The sequence below is a fragment of the Zingiber officinale genome, chromosome 8B, assembly GCF_018446385.1.
Source record: "Zingiber officinale cultivar Zhangliang chromosome 8B, Zo_v1.1, whole genome shotgun sequence".
Lineage (NCBI taxonomy): Eukaryota > Viridiplantae > Streptophyta > Magnoliopsida > Zingiberales > Zingiberaceae > Zingiber > Zingiber officinale.
The window spans coordinates 89,415,170-89,439,302 of NC_056001.1; the positions used below are offsets into that span (position 1 = coordinate 89,415,170).

The 24,133-nt window shown below is 40.2% G+C and overlaps 1 non-coding gene across 1 annotated transcript; it reads left to right on the forward strand.

The window, feature by feature from the left end:
- The first annotated feature begins 21,219 nt into the window (after nucleotides 1-21,219).
- LOC122018277 lies at nucleotides 21,220-21,325 on the forward strand. Its single transcript, XR_006121702.1, has one exon. It is a non-coding gene; the product is annotated as a small nucleolar RNA R71 (small nucleolar RNA).
- The last annotated feature ends 2,808 nt before the right edge of the window (nucleotides 21,326-24,133 follow it).

Below are 24,133 nucleotides of genomic sequence, written 5' to 3' on the forward strand. Positions count from 1 at the left end.
CGGTGACCGATCCAGGCACCCCTGGACCGATCAGAATCCCCTCTGATCGGTCCACAACTCTGATTTCTGATTTCTGATTTCTTCTCCCGAAATTCAGAAACCTCTAGAAAATCACAGAAAATTCTAAAAATTGTAAAATTTTGAGGATACACTCCTCATAACATATACTATCATGGGAAAATAGTTTTCTATGAAAATAAGTTCCATTTTCAAATCTTGATACAAAGTTCAAAAATCTTTGAAATAGCTCAAAGTTAACTCATCTTTGTATCAACTTTCTCAATGATGAATGCTATCACTAGAAAAGCTTCATCAAGGTTTTTCAAATCAATTTTGAAATGATTTTAAACCATTTAATTTAGGACCACAATCTTTGGGCTAAATGTACATGACTTGTACATAAGCTTTCCCTATGATCCCCAATTTTGAATTAGGCTCATCTAGGTACAAGAACTATGCACCTTGTTCCTAACTCATCATCCTAGTATCTCACACACATCTAAGGTGTATCAAACACACATCCAAGTCAATTTTGATGTGAGATATGGATTTAGGTTAGCTTATTCTAAGTTCTCATGCATTTTTCTAAACAACAATTTGATCTCCATATCAAATTGTGTTTCTTATCCTTAGATCAATTTCATTGATTATAAATGCAAGAAATGATGACATGGCATAAAATGATATCATAAATGAAAACATGTGCCAATGTCATGATGTCATGGCATAAAGTATGAAACTTAAATAAATCATGACATTTAACTAACCTAAGCATTATCATGACATTTCAAATGATCATAAATTAAATATGATGTCATGACATGGCATATGGCAAACAATATATGGCAAATAACATGTAAAGGTATAGAAAATACCTAATTCTAGCCTTAGTTGCCATTTTTGATAATTTTGATCATTTTACCATAAATTCTATATTCCTAAGTGTAATAGACCTAAAATCATATCCTCAAGACTTTTAGATCACTATGTGCCAACTAGATTGACTCTAGAAAATTCCTCAAATGTGGTTGGCACATCCTAATCACCTTAGGAATAAGTAAAGTTTTAAATTTCATTTTCAAGGCTTGATTACACCTTGAAAATTCCTAAAGTGCCACCTTTTGCCATGATTTGGTTAACTACCTATTCAAGTAAGGTTGGCACACCCTAAACCATCTAGCATGATGGAATCATGCTCTTAGGAACCCAATACCTATTTGAGCTCATTGGGTTCACTAAATATTCACTAGGGATGACTTCCCTAGCAACCCTCCTAATGACCCTCCTAGGCTTTAAAGCCTTGGTCATTTGGGACTCATCAAGATCAACTCTAGAGGTGACTCCCCTTGTGACCTTGGTGATGGTCTTCTTAGCCCTAGATTTTGTTCCATAATCGAATGGAACATTGTGATAAGTGGGCTTGACCACTTGGGACTTAGGTTTGTGACCCAAACCTTTCTTGTCCTTGGACATTGGTTTTTGACCCTTAAACCCTAGAGATGACTTCTCCAAGTTCTTAAGAGTCTTTTCCAAAGTATCAAGTCTTGACCTCAAGACTTGATTCTCCTTCTCTAATACCTCAATTTTTAATTTTTCATTTTTCTTTGAGGTATTCCTAGGCATGTGTCTAGTTGATTTGGGATTTCTACCTAGGTTCTCCCTAACCTTAGATGAGTTGATCCTAGGGTTGGCTTTCCTAGTGTTATCCTTATCTAGGCTCACATGTTTGGCACCTAAGCATGTGTATCGATTTCTATAATTATCATGCTTATCATTATTGTCAATTGCAATCAAACTACTAGCATGCATCTTACTAGTATTGCAATAATGTGCCTTAGAGATTACCTTAGGGTTTGCCTTAGCTCCCCTTATCGATGTGCTCGGTCTCTTGTCCTTGTGAGATTGCCTCCCCCTCGGACATTGGCTCCGATAATGTCCCCTTCGCTTGCATTGGAAGCACACCACGTGCTCCTTGCCCTTGCGTGTTGGGACTCCGGCTTCCTTGACCTTTGGCACCGGCGGAGTCTTTCTAACCCTCTTTGGACATTTACTCTTGTAATGTCCATACTCCCTACACTCAAAGCACATTATGTGTAATTTATTTGAAATTGAAATGCTTGAGTTACCTAGGGTTGAGGATGGATGAAGACTTTCTTCTTCATCCCTTCCGGAGGTAGAAGCTTCTTCCTCTTGCTCCATTCTTGAAGAAGAACTCTCCTCCTCTTCTTCCTTAGATGTTGAGTAGCCCTCAACTTCTAATTCCTCTCCTCCATGATGTGAGCTACTTGGCTCACTTGACTCCTCTTCATGGCTTGAAGTGGAGTTCCCCTCATGGAACTTAGCCAAGTTGTTCCACAACTCCTTGGCATTGTTGTATCCACCTATCTTACACAAAATGTCATTAGGTAAAGAAAATTCAAAAATTTTCAATACCTCATCGTTGACTAGGGATTGGTGGACTTGTTCCTTAGTCCACTCCTTCTTCTCTAGGGTTTCTCCTTTATTGTCCATCGGAGGCTTGAAACCTAATTGAACACAACTCCAATTTTCAAGGTTAGTCATAAGAAAATACCTCATTCTTACCTTCCAATACGCGAAGTCATCGCGGTCATAGAAAGGTGGAATGGTGATGTCTTCTCCGAGTTGATCCATCTCTAGCTCGTGCTCCCCCGGGTGTTGATCCAACGAAGAGTGACCTCGCTCTGATACCACTTGTTAGGACCGATGATCGCGGCTAGAGAGGGGGGTGTGAATAGCCGACCCCAAATCTTCGCGTTTCTTCCTACGATTAGGGTTAGCGCAGCGGAAATAACTAAATAGAAACGCAAAAAGGAAAGATCAAACCTCAAACTAGAACTCGACGATGTAACGAGGTTCGGAGGTGATACTCCTACTCCTCGGCGTGTCCGTAAGGTGGACGAGCCCTATCAATCCGTCGGTGGATGAGTCCCCGGAGAACCGGCTAATAAATACTCCTTGTGGGTGGAGAAACCTCACCACAATAGCTTGCAACAGCAATATGGAAATACAAAGAAGAGCAAGAACAAAATACACAATGAATGTACAAATACTCGCTTGCCTTCTCGTAGACTGAAGTCCTAGATGAAGCACCAACTTCACGGACGAATGCCAACAAGCAACTCAGTCAAAGAAGCTCACCCGAAGCTTCGGAGCTCAGCAAAGCTCAATCACAGTCAGGAGTAGGAAGAAGAAGAGAAGTAGTCAGCAGCCCTCGATCTCTTCTTATAACCTCTGATATCCTGAGCCAACCTGCGAACCTGCAAGCAAAAAGACCATAACACAGAAGCCCGAAATAACCTAGCCGTTGAGTCACAACAGCTAGGACCAGACCGATCAGGCATCACCCTGATCGGTCTGGGGCTGATCTGATCGGTCGTGGGGACCGATCAGGCTCTATGCTGATCGGTCCCTAGACCGATCAGAAGGCTTCAGAGAGTTGCCCAACTCTCTGTGCGTACCCTGATCGGTCCCGGGGACCGATCAGGCTTCATGCTGATCGGTCCCCAGACCAATCAGTAAGCTCACAGAGGCACTGATCGCTTTCTGATCGGTCTCTAGACCGATCCAGGTCTTGGTTTTTGCCCAAACCAAGTCCAAACCAATATCCGGTCAACCTTGACCTCTTGGTATATCATGCTTAGCATCCGGTCACTCCCTTGACCTGCTAAGACTCCCCACCAAGTGTCCAGTCAATCCCTTTGACCCACTTGGACTTTTCTCTTCGTGCCAAGTATCCGGTCACTCCCTTGACCTACTCGACCTTCTCAACACCAGATGTCCGATCACCCTTGATCCATCTGGATTTTCCCTTGCCCGGCTTCACTCACCAGGACTTTCACCTAGCTTCACTCACTAGGGTTTTCACTTGGCTTCACTCACCAGGATTTCCAATCTGCCCGGTTTCACTCACCAGGACTTTCCAACTGCCTGGCTTCACTCACCAGGACTTTCCCACTGCCTGACTTCACTCACCAGGACTTTCCCACTGCCTGGCTTCACTCACCAGGACTTATCCGTCTGCCTGGCTTCACTCACCAGGACTTTCCACATCTGGTCCAGAGAACGAGCTACCGAGCCCTCTCTGACCATAGTTCGGAGAACGAGCTACCGAGCCCTCTCCGACTTCCATCCGGTCCAGAGAACGAACTCCCGAGCCCTCTCTGACCACAATCCGGAGAACGAACTACCGAGCCCTCTCCGACTTCCCATGTGCCAAGCTTCCATACTTGGACTTCTCCGTGCCAAGTCTCCATACTTGGACTTTTCCCGTGCCAAGCTCCCTGCTTGGACTTTTCACCATGCCAAACTCCCTTCTTAGACTTTTCCCGTGCCAAGCTCCCTGCTTGGACTTTTCCGAGTCAGGTCAACTCACCTCGGGTCAACCAAGTCAACCTTGACCACGGGTTGCAACCACAATATCCCAAGCTTGTATCCTTGTAAAACATCAAGGTACAAACATTGTCAAACATAACTCGTCAAACATCAAAACACAACTCGAGTCAAGTCAACTCGAGTCTGGTCAACCAGGTCAACCTTGACCTAAGGTTGCACCAACATAGGGCTCACCCGAACCCAAGTTCCGGCCTTCTCCTCGAGCAGCCTTCCTTCCCGGTTTTCATCCCTCGAACATCGCGTACGTTCTTCTCGTCCACCGGTGTACTCTTCCGCGGTCACCTCGTCCCTCGGACGCTTCGAACCCGTCGGCTCTCTCCCCGTCCCGTCCTTCTCATTAGCCACGTCTTCCGCTTGACTTCCTGTGTTCCTAAGCTCCTGCACACTTAGACACAAGGGTTAGACAAAATATGACCTAACTTAACTTGTTTGATTACATCAAAACACCTTGGGGTTCCAATACGTAGCACGTGATCGAGCTATATATGTGTAGTACCGTCGGGTACCAGCTGTCAACAAATGGATATATGTAGGAAACAATGCAAGAATTGAAGTCAAAGGAATCGACACTTGCAAGCTCAACCTACTTGGTGGAGACACCTTGTTTCTACATTATGTCATGTATGCTCCTGAGATTCGACGGAATCTGGTTCGGTCATTTGTCTTCTTGATTTAGGTTACAATGTAAATTTTTATAGTCATTGTGTGGAACTTAAAAATTAACCCAGTGTTAATTGGATATGGTTATGTAACAAATGGTTTTATGGCTCTTGATGTAGAACAAAATAATAATGATGGTTGTTTTTCAAACATTGCTTTTACTAGTAATGCTGATGTTAATGATGAAATTTAGCATGCTAGATTAGGACATATAGGATAAGAACGAATGAATAGATTAGCTAAGGAGGGTCTTTTAGGCACTCATGCTAAGATTAACTTGTCTATATGTGAGCATTGTCTTGCTGGAAAGACGACTAGGAAACCATTTAGTAAGACTATTAGGGTTGAATCACCATTGCAATTAATTCATTCGGATATTTGTGGTCCAATGAATATGAAGGCTAGAAATGGGAGTTCTTATTTCATTACATTTATTGATGACTTCACACATTTTGGTCATGTGTATTGGATTTCTCACAAATCTGAAGCATTGGATTGCTTTATTCGTTACTTGAACGAAGTTGAGAATCAATTGGAATGTAAGGTTAAAACCTTGAGCATTGACTGTGGAGGTGAATATTTGTCTAATCAGTTCAAGACAATATGTAATGAGAAAGGGATTATTAGACAGCTAACTATCCCTGGAACTCCACAGTAAAATGGGGTTGCTGAAAGAAGAAATAGGACTCTTCTTGAAATTGTTAGGTCTATGATGGCGCAGGCTAATTTGCCAATCTCCTATTTGGGAGATGCATTATTAGTTGCGGCCTATATACTTAACAAAGTGTCTTCAAAGTCAGTTCCATCTACCCCACATGAACGTTGGACATGCAGAAAGCCAGATTTGAGTAATCTGAGACCTTGGGGGGTAGCTGCCTACATTCATAATAAGACTCACGAACATGGAAAATTAGGACCCAGAGGTAAGAAGTGTATCTTTATAAGGTACTCTGAGACTTCTAAGGGTTATATTTTTATTGGTGAGCGACAAGATGGAACCATCTCTGAAATAGAGTCAAGAGATGCTACTTTTCTTGAAACTGAGTTCCCAACACGAGGTGAAATTGATTAAATAATTCCTCTATATGAGATAGAGGAGGAGGATAATGCTCCTTTATCAACAGATCAGGAGATGCCTGAATCTAGTCAACCGAGTGGGAGTAATTTGCCACTGAATGAGTCAGTTGCTCAACAATCTAACCTTCAAGGAAGTAGTCGTCAGATTATTCCTCGGAGAAGGTTTGATATTGAGAATGAGGCATTGATGGTTCTCCCAGTTGATGATGAGGAACCTCGAACAGTTGAGGAAGCTTTGAGAAGCTCAGTTAGAAAAGAATGGAAAATTATAATGGATGAAGAAATAGAGTTAATGAGAAAGAATCAAGTTTGGGATTTAGTCGATCTTCCTCCGGGCCGAAGGGCTATTGGGAATAAGTGGATTCTCAAAGTAAAGAGGAAAACATATGGATTGATTAATCGATACAAAGCTCAATTAGTTGCAAAAGGATATACCCAAATGGAGGGTATTGACTTTGAAGAGACATTCTCCCCAGTTGTGAAGTTTGTGTCAATACGTGTCATCCTAGCTATAGTAGCACAATATGACATGGAATTACATCAGATGGATGTAAAAATAGCTTTCCTTAATGGTAATCTTGACGAAGAAATCTATATGGTACAACCAGAAAGTTATGTTGCTGAAGGCTAAGAGAAAATAGTATGTAGACTTCGGAAGTCTATATATGGGCTAAAGCAAGTGTCAAGACAATGGAACATAAGATTTAATGAAGTAATATTATCTTATGATTTTGAAATGGTCAATGAGGATCATTGCGTTTACCTAAGAAAGGAAAAAGGAAAGTTTGCCATTTTATCATTATGTTGATGATATGATAATAGCTGGAAGTGACATAAAGTGTGTGATAGAAGTCAAAAGTTGGCTTTCATCACAATTTGATATAATAGATATGGGAGAAGCAGAGTACATCTTAGGAGTGAAGATCGTTAGAGACCGATCAAAGAGGCTTTTGGGTTTGTCTTAAGAAGCTTATATCACTAAGATGCTGCAACACTTCAATATGTCAGATTGCAACGTTGAACAGATGCCTATAGAGAAAGATACTATCTTGAGCAAAAGTATGTATCCCAAGACTCCTGAGGAAATAGCAGAAATGAAGAAGAAACCATATGCCAGTGTCATTGGTAGTTTGATGTACACTATGTTGTGCCCGTTCCGATATAAGCTATGTTGTTGGCTTAGTTAGTCGTTTCCAGTCAAACCCAGGATCGAGACACTGGAAAGCAGTGAAGAGGATATTCAGATATCTCAAAGGAACAGCGGATTATTGCCTCTGCTTCCAAGGATCAGAAATGAGCCTAAGTGGCTACACAGATGCAGATTGGGTAGGGGACCTTGATGATAGAAAATCCACATCTGGCTATGTCTTCTTGCTGAATGGTGGCGCTATCTCATGGAATAGCAAGAAGTAGGCTTGTGTAGCCTTGTCGACAATGGAAGCTGAGTATGTGGCTTGTGCAGCGGCTGTGCAAGAGGCTGTCTAGCTAAGAAGGTTCTTGAAGCATCTGAAGATTGCTGAGGATAGTGGGAGCCCTGTTACTGTGTACTGTGACAGTCAAGCTGCAATAGCTTTTTCCAAGGATCCCAAATATCACAACAAAGGCAAGCATATAGAAATTAAGTATAATTTTGTAAGGGATATTGTTGACAAGAAAAAGATTATTCTTGAGTACATCCCTATACGGAATATGCTTGTTGATCATTTTACTAAGCCATTGACTAAAGAGTCATTTTATGGACATGTGAAGTCTTTGGGACTTCAAAGAATGTAACTAATTGTAAAAACATTTTGATAAATGAAAAATGCCATGATTTATTCAGTGTATATGTCTTCGTTACATTCGAATAAAAGTCTCAATAAGCATATTGGCAGATTGAGATTGGTCCACTCACATGGACAATCACCTCTATTTGTTAAGTACAAATAGAGGTAAGACCGTTGCTTATGGGACAACTTTTGTAGCTGTGAATAGAGACATACCCATAAGTTAAGGTCGCCTTGATATTTATATCAAGATGAGATCATTTGTCTAATGATTGGAGTAAATGCACCCACCATTTACTAAATCTGCTTGAGGCCAGATTAGAATTCATATGTTAAATTCAGGATTAGACATTGGGAATGTCTAGATCGAAATCTACACGATGTTAAATTTTGGGAAAAACATGCGCTCTTTTTGGAAAAGAGAATAACATCGTAGCATGTGATTCATACCACATGTGCTATGGCGACAAGAAGGGTAGTAGGAGAACGGATCCCTGCTTCTCTACTATGTGTGACCCTTGAGATTATAAGTTAATCTCGATTTTACCCTAAGTGACTATTTAGCTGTCTACTTGAAGTTCTGATCAGTGTCTGCTACTTTAGCATGTTTCCTATTGGCTATGGATGATTCGGTCTATGGAGCATAACTAGGAAAGTGACTGATTAGAATGAATAGATTCTAGCTAAAAAGGAAGATAAGATTGATTTGCATCTATGATATTTATTCACTAGTACCGGTTACATTTTTAGTTCAGTACATAAAATGTAATTGTGAATAATTTGTTTTATTGGAGATGTTGAACATGCTCTTGACATATGGTCAATATGAGGGATTAGAGATGTTCATAACGATGTAAATAATTTAATCTGGGGTAAAGGCAAGTCATTTATATCCTTGATTCATTCTATGGACATATGCCTCTGATTCATTCTGTGGAGCAGCTAATTAAGGTGTGACAATCTTCTTAGCAATTGAATGCTCACTGTGCTTGCTGTCGCACGAACCATTTTCCCTAATGTATGGAATGGATGTTTTGATCTGGTCTTCATGACTTGATCCTCATAAAGTCTATGTGACTTATTTGGTCTTTGTGACTAATTTTTCTCTGGTCTTTATGACTTAATCCTCATAAAGTCTACGTGACTTATTTGGTCTTTGTGACTAATTTTGCTCTGGTCTTCGTGACATGATCACCTTGACCGACATGGTCTATGTGACCATATAACCTTATGGATTGACTTGGATGAGTGGGAGATGTTGGGCGCTACAGGAGACAAAAGGGTTCGTCTCTTTCGTCGTTGCAAACTCCTGTTTGCTGTAAACGCCAAGGAGACGAAGGGGCGTCCTTTCCCCTTCGTCTTCCTCAGCATTCCTATAAAAGGAGCGTCCAAGCACAAATCAAAATGAGAGAGAAGAAGGTTTTTACGAAGGTGATAAGAGAGCTTTGCCAAGCTGTGAGGTGATCGTGTGCGAGCAAAGGGAGAGCATCCAGAGGCTGGGATTTGTCTCATAAACCTTGAAGCACTTTCCGGTAGCTCCATGATCGTGCTTCCGACAGCGGCAACCCCTTCATCGACCGGCGGTTCTTTAGCGACATCTCCGGCGATTCACTGTGAGTGGTTACCGCTTTATTTAGTTTTTGTTTCATGCTCTCAGATCCTACACAGCGTCATTGTCAATCTGTTTCAAGGCTAATATGAAGGAGGTAAATCATGACTGGCTACTAGTCTTTGAAATAATGACTGACGCATGATAAGATAATTGCCAGCACAAGCGAATTAACCAGGAGTCAGGGACAATATAAGTGGGAAGCCTCTCACCAAAAATATCATACCCTATTCTTTTAAAGGTGTGCAACAGAATCACACAAAATATATAACATACTGGAGTTATATTCACTTGCATTTAGGTCCCTGCCTGAGCCAACAACTTCCTTTTCCGATTTGCAAGATATTAAGTGGAGGCTATCTCATCGCCTTCCGTACATTCTACTCATGCTCGAATATTCTAGCCAACAGAGGTGCCACGTTCATGGCTGGGCAGTAGCCTGAGTAGCCAACAACTGTGAAGAAGAATATTACAATGGAAGAAAGGGAAAAAATGAGGAAAATAGGTGGCTAGACAGGAGAGGAAATGTCGACATCGGTGGCTAGCCTGGAGAATTAATGTTGGTGATGATGGCATCGATGCTTGTGTCCCACATCCTGAGATCAGCCCAGGTAGTTCAGTAACAACCCGGCCCCTCGGCCACTTGGGCGACCCAACTGGCGGCCCATTTGACGACCCCTTATGTCGTCGACCGACGACCCTCGGCCGTGCCGTTACTCACTAGGTCTTCCCACCCCTGGCCAGTGAATTTTTGTCTTCCCCAGGATTTGAACTCTAGACCTCCAGCCTAAGTACTAGAGTTTATGAATCCTGGTAGCCAAGTGAGTGACGCTCAGTTGGCTACCAGGATTCATAAACTGTAGTATTTAGCCTGGAGGTCTAGAGTTCGAATCTTGGGGAAGGCAAAAATTCACTGGCAAGTGGTGGGAAGACCTAGTGACTAATGACATGACCGAGGGTCATCGGTCGACGACATAAGGGGTTGCCAAATGGACCACCAGTTGGGTCGCCCAAGGGACCGCCAAGGGGCCACCAAATGGGCCGCCCAAGGGGCCGAGGGGCCGGGTCGTTACAATAAAAAGGTGCCTTTTATTGTAACGACCCGACGCGCCTTTTTATTGAAATGACCCGACCCCTCGGCCCCTTGGACGACCACACTGGCGGCCCATTTGGCGGCCCCTTGGCGGTCCCTTGGGCGGCCCCACTGGCGACCCAACTAGCGACCCCTTATGTTGTCGACCGACGACCCTCGGGCGTGTGCCGTTACTCACAAGGTATTCCCACCCCTGGCCAGTGGATTTTTGCCTTCCCCAGGATTCGAACTCTAGACCTCCAAAATAAGTACTAGAGTTTATGAATCCTGGTAGCCAAGTGAGCACGCCTTTTTATTGTAACGACCCGGCCCCTCGGCCCCTTGGGCGGCCCAACTGGCGGCCCATTTGGCGGCCCCTTGGCGGTCCATTGGGCGGGCCAACTGGCGATCCCTAATGTCATCGAACGACGACCCTCGGGTGTGTGTCGTTACTCACAAGGTCTTCCTACACCTGGCCAGTGGATTTTTGCCTTCTCCAAGATTCGAACTCTAGACCTCCAGGATAAGTACTAGAGTTTATGAATCTTGGTAGCCAACTGAGCGCCACTCACTTGGCTACCAGGATTCATATACTCTAGTACTTATCCTGGAGGTCTAGAGTTTGAATCCTGGAGAAGGCAAAAATCCACTGGCCAGAGGTGGGAAGACCTTGTGAGTAAAGGCACACGCCCGAGGGTCGTCGGTCGACGACATTAGGGGTCGCCAGTTGGGCCGCCCAAGGGGCCGCCAAATGGGCCGCCAGTTGGGCCACCCAAGGGGCCGAGGGGCCGGGTCATTACAAGTTCACCCGGGTGAGCTTCGCCATTAACTCCAGCCCAGCCAGTGACACGGTTATGGTTTCTAAAAGGTGTTCGGATAATGCTGTGAGAAGAAGAATAGAAAGAGGGCAAGAAAAAATATGAGAGCAATAATTAATATTATTGTTCATTGATATTTGTCATAAGAACAGTACAATATGTAATGTCTAAGAAGTATTTGGTCAAATGACCAATTAATAAATAATAGAATTATTTTAAAATTTATTCTGAGAATTATTCTAATAATTATAATAGAATTATTAGAATAATCATAATAATCATAATAATCCTAATACTAATTTGATTTGATTTGGTGATTTGATCTAGTCAATTCTGGTGATTCTCTTTTACCCCCGACAAACTTAACAAGAGATCTTTGACGTTCAGTTTATTTGTTAAATTGTTAAAATGTTGTCTAGATAATAGCTTAGTGAAGATATCAGTGATTTGATCTTCAGCAGAAATATAAGAGATGAATAATTGTTGAGTTATAACACGTTCACGAATAAAATAAAAATCAATTTCCACATATTTTGTACAAGCATGAAAGATTAGATTAGCTGTAAGATATATTGCTTCAATATTGTTGCACCAAATTTTTAGCACAATATTTGATACAAGATGAAGTTCAGAAAAAAGTGATTAAAGTCAAATAATTTCATATGTTGTATTGACTATAGTTTTATATTTAGCCTCAATACTTGAATGAGATACTGTAGGTTACTTTTTTGAATTTCATAAGATAAGATTGCATATCAACTTTTAGATTGTTTGTCTTCAGGAGAGTTTGCCCAATCCGCATCACTATATACATGCAAATTTTGAGACGATTGACGATATAAAAGAAGACCATGTAAAATAGTACCTTTGAGATAGCAAAGTATTTTTTTATATTATCTTAATTTTTCTCAATTGGAGCTTGCATAAATTGACAAGCACGTTTTACTACAAAAGTAATATCAGGTCATGTGATAGTGACATATTGTAAGACTCCAACAATATTTTAATAAATCTGTGGATTATACAGAGAAGGAGCAAATGAAGTTGTAGAGTTGTTTATAGAAATTGGAGTAGAAATTGGGTGTGCTCCATCCAGTTTGGCTCTTTGGAGAAGCCTAATAATATATTTACTCTGAGATAGAAGATAACATTCGTCATATGAAATAAGTTCAATACCAGAAAAAAAAATTAGCAATAACCAAATGTCGAGTAGGAAATTATTATTTGAGAAGACTTAATAAAGTTATAATACCCTTGTGATTATTGTTGATTATTAGGATGTCATCTATAAAAATAAGAAAAAATATCATAGATCCATTTTTTCGAATAGAGACGAGTCAGTCTTTGATCTGGAAAATCTTGAAGCTTATAACTAATTAGATAATCGATGAAACCATGCATGAGGAACTTGTCGAAGACCATATAAGGATTTCTTGAATTGACAAACATGAGATGAAAAATTTGGATGAATGAACCCAGGTGGTTGCTCCATAATATAATTTCCTCAAGATGACCATGGAGAAATGCATTTGAAATGTCTAATTGTCATATCAATTAGAACTAATAGCTATTGATAACAATAATATGACAAATGTAATTTTGATGATTGGGCTAAAAGTATCATTGAAGTCAATACCTAGTTGTTGACTAAATCCTTTGGTTATAAGTTGAGCTTTATGCCTTTTAAGAGAGTCATCATCTCGATTCTTAAGACAGAATACCCATTTAGAGCCACAACATTCATGGAGGGAGTACGAAGAACTATGTTCCATGTTTCATTGTGAAGAGGTGGATCAAATTTTGTAACCATTGCACTGTGCCAATTTGGATCCTTGTTTCTTTGTGTAAAATAAGTTGATTTAACAGAATTTGAAGAGACCACTAGAGCTCATGAAAGGGGATGTCGAGTAGTTATTAGTGGGCATCATGCATATATGTCACTTAAGGGAAGCATACGACGAGGAGGATCATCATTTAAATCACTTGTTGACGGTGATGAGAAAGTAGGCTGACATGGTGATTCAGATGACAAACTTGTATTAATTGATGATCCATAGTTAAAGCACATAATATCTATAGCTTGTGAGGATTCCAAGATTGGACATGAAATAGGCTCCAAAATATTGTTCCTTTTATCAGTATACCATGCTCTCAATAGAATAGCCACTTGAGTTGATTCTAATTATCTAGAAGAGTTTGCAGAGAGTTCTGGAGCAGTACCTAGGATGTCATCTCCTCTTGCATCTCCAGTGTGTCTAATTGGATGAGCAATCTGTCGTAATTTTTATGGGATATTAGGTGATGTCAAGAAGGTACCATGCACCTTTTAAAGATAGAGTTATTATTGTGGCTACAAAAGGAAATAGAGATTCATCAAAAATAATATATATATATATATATATCAGCATGTTATATATGTGCACCCTGTCGATATATGTAGACAATAGTAACCATGGTACAAATTACTATAACCAAGAAAACACATTGTTAAGAACGAGGATTTAGTTTATATTTAGAGTAGGGTCGTAGCCATCGATAACATGCGCAATAGAATATATGTAAGAAGGTAAATGATGCTTCCTTTCTGCGGAGTGATTTTTTTCGAGAGTGTGAGAACATGAGACTCGATGAAGAATGCCCAAAGAGTCAAGATGACAATGAAGCGCATGATATTTTCCACCCTAATCAGAGTGAAGAGAGAGTATTTTTACGGTCATAGAAACATTCTACTTGTCTTTAGAATTGACAAAAGATATCAAAAAGATCAGATTTCCATTTCATGAGATATACCCAAGTAAACTTACTAAAGTCATCAATAAAAATCATATAATAAAGAAAACCTTGATTTGACAAAACAAGAGCAGGGCTCCAAACATCAGAGTGAATTGTTTCTAAAGGAAAACTAGACGTATGAGAAGAAGAAACAAAGGGTAATATGTGACTTTTTTCTTTCAAACATGCTTCACAAGAATGAGATGAGGATGACAAAGATGTCAGCAAGTCAAATTGATTAATGATTCCTTGAACAAGACGTAGTGATGGATAACTAAGCCATGCATGCTAGGAGATTTTATTTGTGCATTCTCCAATTAGAGCTTTGGCAGATCTAGGTTGAAGATAATAATGTTAGAATTTGAGGGATGTGTTACGCTCCGCAAGTGTACGGAAATATCGCAAGTAATATAAAAGATTATCGTATCCACAGGGACTGGAATAAGCACTAGAAATGTCTCAATGCAAATTAGCTAAACAACTGTCCAATTGTTTCAAATGCAAAGTGAAGGTAAACAAATCTAATATTAAAGATCAACAAACAAGAGTTTAGTGTTTTGGGTTATGATAAAGGGAGATTCTAGGAGTTTCGGTTTCTTTGTAAGATTTCTTGAATGTAAATGGTTCACCAATTCTTATCCCTCAATTGCCAAACACTTGTAGAAAGTTGCCGGTTCTCTCTTGCAATAGATAACCGGCTAAGAACTGAGAAATGTATCTAAATATGATCAATTAGACGTGAACCTACGTTGTCCTTACACAGAAGCGCACCCATTACTATGCCTTCCTTGGATAGCAACATAGATGCCCACAACTTATTAATCTATCAAGATACAAGAAACTAATCACAAGATCCATCCTACTCTCTTGGATATTCCAATTTCCTCTTCAAGATTATCTCTCAAACGTCCTTACACGGGCTTGCACCTGTCACGTGGATCCCTCAGATGATCGAGTGAGAGTTTATCTTTACTAAGTCCACAAGAAATCCAAACAATCAATCAAGAATGAGAATTAAGCACAAATCACCATTAATCATTCAAGATCTAATTGATACAAGCAAGACAATGTCATTGAAACAAGAAATTGGCAAATCCATAAGAGATTACATCAATTCATCATACAAATACTCCCTTAATCCTAGAATACAAGATCTACTCCATGAATCGAGGAAGAATACCCGAAGAAATAAAGATTACAAGCATTTCTTAAATCCCCAATCCAAGAAACCAAGAAAAGGGGAAAAGAGAAAACTTATCTACGAAGAAGCCTCGTCTTCGGAGTCGAAATCGTCAAGAACTCCCCTCGAATCGCCCAGAAATCCTCCCAAGAATGGGAGGAAACCACCAAATCTTGCCTTCTCCCAAAGGGGGAGAGATCCCCTTTCAATTCATGAAGGAGGGTTTAAATAGAGGAGGAAATCGGGCGCCACACGACCCCATGACACGGATTCACACGGCCATGTCCAGTTCCTTCTCTGCCAAAGCTGCACGGCCGTGTGACTCACACGGCCAGGACCCTTCTGTTCTCTGGAAATGCTACACGGCCGTGTGGTGCACACGGCCACCACCTGCTTGGCCTCTGGAAAGCTCATACGGCCGTGTAGATCTACACGGCCATGTAAGGCATCTGCTCTAATTTCTTCAAATCAAGACACGGCCATGTGAGATTCACACGGCCATGTCCTCTTCCCTTCCTGTTAAAACTACACGGCCGTGTGTGGTACACGGCCTGATGCTCTCTCCCTTCAATTCCTTCCAAGCTTGTCCGAGGACACACAATCTTCACCAATTTCGACTCCTGTGTACAGAAAATGCACAAAAAGAAGATCTCCGAACCAAAAGAGTAAATATGCTAAAAGGAAAGCTGGAAGTATAAGAATGCATAGATCAAGCATGCTCAAAGTATGTAAATGTGCGTAAAAATATGCATAAAAGAGTATATAATCTACGCACATCACACCCCCAGACTTAAACCTTTGCTTGTCCTCAAGCAAAATGCTGCAGTCTAAATTCATATGTTCTACAACACATTTATAAAACCTAGTGCACTTTCCTAACTCTATCAAAAAGTTTCATCAACAAGCGTGATCATGGAAACAAGTAAAGTATGGTTCAAGCATAAGAATCTTGTGCACAGTGTAAAAGTAACTCAACACCCTTCAAGTTTCAATCCATGTCCTAGTCAAGTCGTCATCAAATTTGAATTCCTAGTGTTTCCAGTGAAAGATAAGTAACCAGTGATAGGCACTTACTCACCATTCACTTGGTTCATATTTCTCAACTAACCCAAGGTCTCAAAGGTGTGCTCAATCTCAAGGGAAGCTAAGCAGTCATTTCCCCAGTAACCTAACTCGGTCTCAAAGGGGTGACTTGCTAGATTCCACTCATGACAACTGTTTTTTATATCCCTTATTTTTTTTATTTTTTTTATTTATAAGTGTTTGCATTGTGCAAAACTTATTCACAAATGTACTTTTAGCACACATGTTGGGATATTTTGATTTTTCCAAATGAGCTTTAATGATTTGAGCCTCATCCAGTAACCAAAATGAAAGTTGAGAAATCACCATGGAAACCAAGTACTAAGCAAACAAGATGAATCATGACTATTTCAATGACATCAACTATTCAAGCATCAAGCACAAGTGTAGTGAAGATAAAATCCTTAAGGTTGAACCAAAACTAAAACTCATCACCATAAGATTCTTAGCTTATTAATGCTTCCCAAGATAGAAAAAAGAACTACACAAAGTTTACTACTAGCATCATTCGAACATCATGAATCAAGACAATAATCGTGCTAACATTTCACTTAAATCCAAGAAAGCATATAAGTGAAGATTTGATGTTCTCAAATTTTTTTTTTTGCCATGATTATTTCAAAAACAAGAAAAATAAAGCAACAAGCAATGAAAATATGAACCAACATGAAAAACTAACAAAAACTAAAAACTGAAAACCAAACTAAACAGTACATGACACCCCCCCAGACTTAAACTTTTCATCGTCCCGATGAAATCAATATGGTGGAGGACGTGGGGGTGGACGAGGGAAAGGAGGTCTACGACGTGGTTGGCCAATAGGAAAACTAGGAAAACCTGGAATCTCACCCAAGGATCTATGATACTCATATAAAGCATCTACTTGTTGGCTAGTAAGCATCATGCTCTACATAAAATCTCTCATCCTAGCCTGATCAGTATCATAATCCTACCCAAACTCAGCCACTTGACCTTGAAAATTCCTCGTAAACTGAAAATGATTTTGTACCTCCCTAAAATAATCATCAGATAAAGAGAAGCGCCCCTCCAACATTTTTCGTTGGGCATCTTGCTTCTCATGAAGTGATTCTAGAGACGTACGAAAATATGAAAAATCAAACCTAGAAGATCCCGTGCCATATGCAAAAGAATGCCTAGCAGTCTCCATAAAACTAGAAGGCTGCGGGTGTCCAGATGACGAGGCTCATGATGTGGCTCAGTGTCTCCAGGTATAGAAGGGTTATCCTCAAAATCTAACTCAGAAATTACCCAATTAGCCGGGTTACGAATAGTAGTTCGTTCAGGAAAAGGAAGGGGTAAAGGAGAACCACTCCTCCTAGGAAACGCGAAACCATTCTCATCCCGAACGATCATTTTCATAGCAAGACATGCATCAATGTCAATCATGTCATTACCATGAATTATTTCCAACCCATCAACATCAAGATTTAAATTATAAGCTATTCGGGTAATCAAACCACCAAAAATAATTGATCCCGATGATGCCCTAGCAGATCTTAATAAGGTTTGAACAAAATGAAAACCAGAATCAAATTCAACCTTATAAAGCATAGCCCATAAAGCATAAAGCTCTATCTTTTTAACCACCCCATCACTCTCTCCCCTACCAAAAATAGTTTTACCCATGACTCTATGTAGATACCTAAAGATGGGGTTTTGCATATGGGAGGCCTTAGCTCTTGAAGGCTCATAAGGTTGATCTAACCCAGTTATTGAATTCCAAAAATGATTCCAATTAAACCTTGGATCAAACCTACGAGGGCTACCGGTGGTTAATCCAAAACAAAAATTAAAGTCACTAAATGCCCATAGAAATTCTTGATTCATTAGTCTAAATGAGATTTTTCCAAAATAATCATCTTCATTAGTAAAATGGACATCCAATGAACTTAAAAATTCCAAAACAAGACGAGGATATGTAGGCAAATGTGTGTACATAATATCACTCCAATCCAAAAACCCAATCATCAAATCTATATCTTCCCTAATTCCAAGCATATCAAGAACAGTTGGGTTCATATATCTAGTACACACTATCTTTCTATTGACAAGAATTACAAATCTAGTTACTTGATCATCATTTCTAAACACAATATTGAATTCATTGTCATTACCTTCGTTGCGTGAAGTCCTTTTGCCCTTGCCCTTCACTGGTTGTTTTCCTTTGTCCCTTGATGGCTCCTCTTTGTCTCCACTGGATCCACCACCTCCTTTGCGAAGTTTCTTCAAAATGTTGGACATCTTGATGAGTTTAGATAGGGGAAGAATTATCTAGGGTTGGAAAAATGAAACTCAAAGAACAAAACTTCAAAGAGCAAAGATCTTAGGTTAGGAGAACAAAAAGTCCAAGTCTTAGAGAGGAGGAGAACCCGGATCTAAGAGATCTTGAGAGATTAGAGAGGAGTTTTTAAGAGATTGGGAGAGAAAGAGATGTTTTGGAGAGTTGGGGGTGTGCGGAACACGGCCAAGATCTGGCCGTGTAAGGTAGAAAGAAGACTTTAATAACTCTCCTACACGGGCCGTGCAGATCCACACGGCCTCCCCCTCTTCCTTCTCTGGATTCTTCGCACGGCCGTGTCTGGGACATGGCCTCTCCATCTTTCTTCTCGGGATTCTTTACACGGCCGTGTCTGGGACACAACCTCTCCATCTTTCTTCTCGGGATTCTTTACACGGCCGTGTTTGAGACACGGCCTAGACCTTTTTCTCCTCGGGAGATCCTACACAGCCGTGTCTGGATGACACGACCCAAGCACTTCCCTTCTCTACAACCTTTGCCTGGCAGTGTATAGCACACGGCTGGGCTCTGTTTTGCACCTAACCTGAAAACAAAATCAAAAGAATGCATCAAACTAAAAGAAATTAAAATACAAATCAAAACTAACTAAAAGAACCCTTGGGTTGCCTCCCAAGAAGCGCTTGTTTAAGGTCTTTAGCTCGACCAAACTTGATCATTCGCTTCTTTTCCTCGCCCTTGGAGGACAGATATACTTTTCATTTTTGTTGGGAGATCTCCCAACATCTTCCACCACATTGTCTCCTTCGTTTGGTGGCCTTCCATGAGGATGGAAATTCCATTCCTCAAGTTTATAAATGCTTGTCCTGCTACAAGCATTTAAAAGAGACGAGACATGGTTAGAGATATTAGATAAATCATATTCCAACCTTTCCTTACCAATTACCAAAGAAAGCTTATGATTTTTGACATCAATTATAGCTCTAGCTGTAGCAAGGAAAGGTCTTCCTAATATGATAGGAATCCTGGGGTCCTCTTCCATGTCCAACACGACAAAATCTGTGGGAATAACATTCCCATCCACCTCTACTGGCACATCTTCTATAATACCCAAAGGGTACCTGCAGGAATGATCGGCAAGTTGAAGTGCCATAGTAGTAAGTTTAATGTTTTTGAGACCTAATTTATTACAAATTGAATAGGGAATGAGGCTAACACTTGCCCCCAAATCACAAAAAGCTTTTTCAAAAAATTCTTTTCCTATGTTGCAAGGAATATAAAAGCTCCCTGGGTCCTTTAGTTTTGGGAAGTGTTCTTCTCCAAAATAGCACTACATTCCTCACTAAGCGCAATTGTCTCAACCTCTCCTCTTCTTCTCTTGTTTGACATGAGATCCTTCCAGAATTTGGCAAATCTAGGCATTTGAAGAATAGCATCAATAAGAGGTACCTCTACACAAATTTCCTTAACTTTTTCTAAAAACTTGCCAAATTCTTCATCTTTCTTGAGCATTGTAAGTCTCTGGGGAAAAGGGACAGCTTTGCTCTGATGGTTCAGTGGAAGAGTCTCTTCAACCTCAATGGTACTCTCCTCATTAGCTTGAATCTGATTTGGTATAAGAGGAGAGAGCTCTTCTTCTTTTTGTACCCCTTTTGGAGTAGTCACTTGGGAGTCTCCCAAGGTCCGTCCGCTCCTAAACTCAATTCTATTGCAATGCTCCATAGGATTCACATCAGGTTTTCCTGGAAGTTGTCCTGGTGCTCTGGATGATGAGGAAGCTAGTTGGGCAATTTGACTATCCTGGATCTTTTGATGCTTTTCAGAATTATCCATTCTCTGAACGAGCTTTGCTAAATCTTGTTTCATTTCATTCTGACTTGAGATAATTTCTTCAAGCATCTTTTCAATATTTGACTTTGGTAAGCCTTGAGAAGATAGATGTTGAAAATTTTGTTGCCCAGCTTGAAAATTTGGTCTTGCCCCCATAGATGGTCCTTGATCTTGATTATTTCTGTAAGAAAAATTGGGATGGCTCTTCCATCCAGGGTTATAAGTATTTGAGTATGGGTTGTTCTTCCTTTGATTGTAACTCATGATTGCATCACATTGTTCCAGTTGATTGATTTGTGCAGTGATAGCTCCCAATGGACATGAGTCATTTGAGTGCTCTGAACTCCCACATACTTCACAAGATGTACTAATAGCATTGACCATATTAGCACTAGTCCCCATGTTTTCAAATTTCTTTGTAAGAGCGTCCAATTTTACAGACAAAAGAGTGATTGCATCTACATCAAACTTCCCTGATGCTTTAATTGCTGGGTTTACAGAAGAATAGCCACCACTTCTTTCATTTGCCCATTGATGATGATTTTGTGCTACACTGTCAATAATTTCTTCAGCTTCATCTAAACTTTTATTCATAAGTGCCCCTCCAGCAGCTGAATCAAGGGACACTTTGGTATGATAGTTGATACCATTATAAAAAGTGTGCAACACTAACCATCTTTCCAACCCATGATGTGGGCATTGTCTGAGCATACTATTATATCTATCCCATGCTTCAAAACGAGATTCTGAGTCAGTTTGCTTGAAGCTTGCAATTAAATTCCTCATATGAGCTGTTTTGCTTGGTGGATAGAATTTATCAAGAAACTGTTGCTCACACTGCTCCCAAGTGGTGATGCTATTAGGGGCCAAAGAATTCAGCCATTGCTTTGCCCTATCTCTTAAAGAAAACCCAAATAATAATAATCTAACTGCTTCTGAAGGAACTCCATTCATTTTCATGGTACCACATATTTCATAGAAGACCTCTAAGTGTTGATTGGGGTCTTCATGAGGTCCTCCACCAAATTGGTTCTGCTGCACCATAGATGTAATTGCGGGTTTGATCTCAAAGTTATTAGCTTCCACTAAAGGTCTTGAAATACTAGATCGAAAACCTCTTGCATAAGATGCTGCATAATCCTTGAGTGGTCTATTCGCCATGTTCAAATGTTCCTGTTCTTCAATTTGCCTTTGCAGAATTCTTCTTTTATGGAAAGTTCTGTCAATCTCAGGGTCAAAAGGAAAGAATTCCCCTGCAAAGTTAGATCTTCACATACACAAGAACAAGATAGCAAATGACAATTCAACAGAAAAAGAAAAATAAAAGAATCAAAAATGCAGAATTGAAATTGTACAAAAAGAATTAACAAGAAGTAAAAGTTATACAAGAAAGTAAAAACAGAAATCTAATGATTAGTTACAACTATGCAATATGAAAGGAAAACAAATGTTATGTTTAGTCTAACTCAATTGATAATTCCTAATGTTATAGCGCAGTCCCCGGCGCCAAAAACTTGTTACGCTCCGCAAGTGTACGAAAATGTCGCAAGTAATATAAAAGATTATCGTATCCACAGGGACTGGAATAAGCACTAGAAATGTCTCAATGCGAATTAGCTAAACAACTGTCCAATTGTTTCAAATGCAAAGTGAAGGTAAACAAATCTAATATTAAAGATCAACAAACAAGAGTTTAGTGTTTTGGGTTATGATAAAGGGAGATTCTAGGAGTTTCGGTTTCTTTGTAAGATTTCTTGAATGTAAATGGTTCACCAATTCTTATCCCTCAATTGCCAAACACTTGTAGAAAGTTGTCGGTTCTCTCTTGCAATAGATAACCGGCTAAGGACTGAGAAATGTATCTAAATATGATCAATTAGACGTGAACCTATGTTGTCCTTACACAGAAGCGCACCCATTACTATGCCTTCCTCGGATATCAACATAGAATCCCACAACTTATTAATCTATCAAGATACAAGAAACTAATCACAAGATCCATCCTACTCTCTTGAATATTCCTATTTCCTCTTCAAGATTATCTCTCAAACGTCCATACACGGGCTTGCACCTGTCACGTGGATCCCTCGGATGATCGAGTGAGAGTTTATCTTTACTAAGTCCACAAGAAATCCAAACAATCAATCAAGAATGAGAATTAAGCACAAATCACCATTAATCATTCAAGATCTAATTGATACAAGCAAGACAATGTCATTGAAACAAGAAATTGGCAAATCCATAAGAGATTACATCAATCCATCATACAAATACTCCCTTAATCCTAGAATACAAGATCTACTCCATGAATCGAGGAAGAATACTCGAAGAAATAAAGATTACAAGCATTTCTTAAATCCCCAATCCAAGAAACCAAGAAAAGGGGAAAAGAGAAAACTTATCTACGAAGAAGCCTCGTCTTCGGATCCAATCCTCGCTCCGGAGTCGAAATCGTCAAGAACTCCCCTCGAATCGCCCAGAAATCCTCCCAAGAATGGGAGGAAACCACCAAATCTTGCCTTCTCCCAAAGGGGGAGAGATCCCCTTTCAATTCATGAAGGAGGGTTTAAATAGAGGAGGAAATCGGGCGCCACACGACCCCATGACACGGCCGTGTGAGATTCACACGGCCATGTCCAGTTCCTTCTCTGCCAAAGCTGCACGGCCGTGTGACTCACACGGCCAGGACCCTTCTGTTCTCTGGAAATGCTACACGGCCGTGTGGTGCACACGGCCACCACCTTCTTGGCCTCTGGAAACCTCACACGGCCGTGTAGATCTACACGGCCATGTAAGGCATCTGCTCTAATTTCTTCAAATCAAGACACGGCCGTGTGAGATTCACACGGCCATGTCCTCTTCCCTTCCTGTTAAAACTACACGGCCGTGTGTGGTACACGGCCTGATGCTCTCTCCCTTCAATTCCTTCCAAGCTTGTCCGAGGACGCACAATCTTCACCAATTTCGACTCCTGTGTACAGAAAATGCACAAAAAGCAGATCTCCGAACCAAAAGAGTAAATATGCTAAAAGGAAAGCTGGAAGTATAAGAATGCATAGATCAAGCATGCTCAAAGTATGTAAATGTGCGTAAAAACATGCATAAAAGAGTATATAATCTACGCACATCAGGATGTCCTAAGGCAATCGCTTTACTTTTATTTTTTTTATTTATTTGATAAGTATATATTCACTATTTGAGTGCATATTATATGTAAGATTGTCTTAAACTCATTTACTGAATGTCTGTAATGTATGTCATAGCATGAGAGAATTTGTGATTGGATCGCAACTAGTGATTATCTCTACATGTATAATTATGAATATATTGAAATCTCTCTAATCATTAAATTGATGTATTCGAACACCATCAATTCAGTAAAACTATCACAGGTTATACTCCTTGATTCGGCCAAGCAGCTATTTTCTCACTGGCTGAAGATATTGGGATGCCGAGAGTTAAACGTGGATGTTGGTTATGGTAACTAGTTCATTAGAGTGACTCACTGTAAGACTTCATATGGTTCTATATATATATATATGTCTATGAAGTTCTTACTACAACATGAGTACAAGTTTCCTTTGACTTGTGGTATA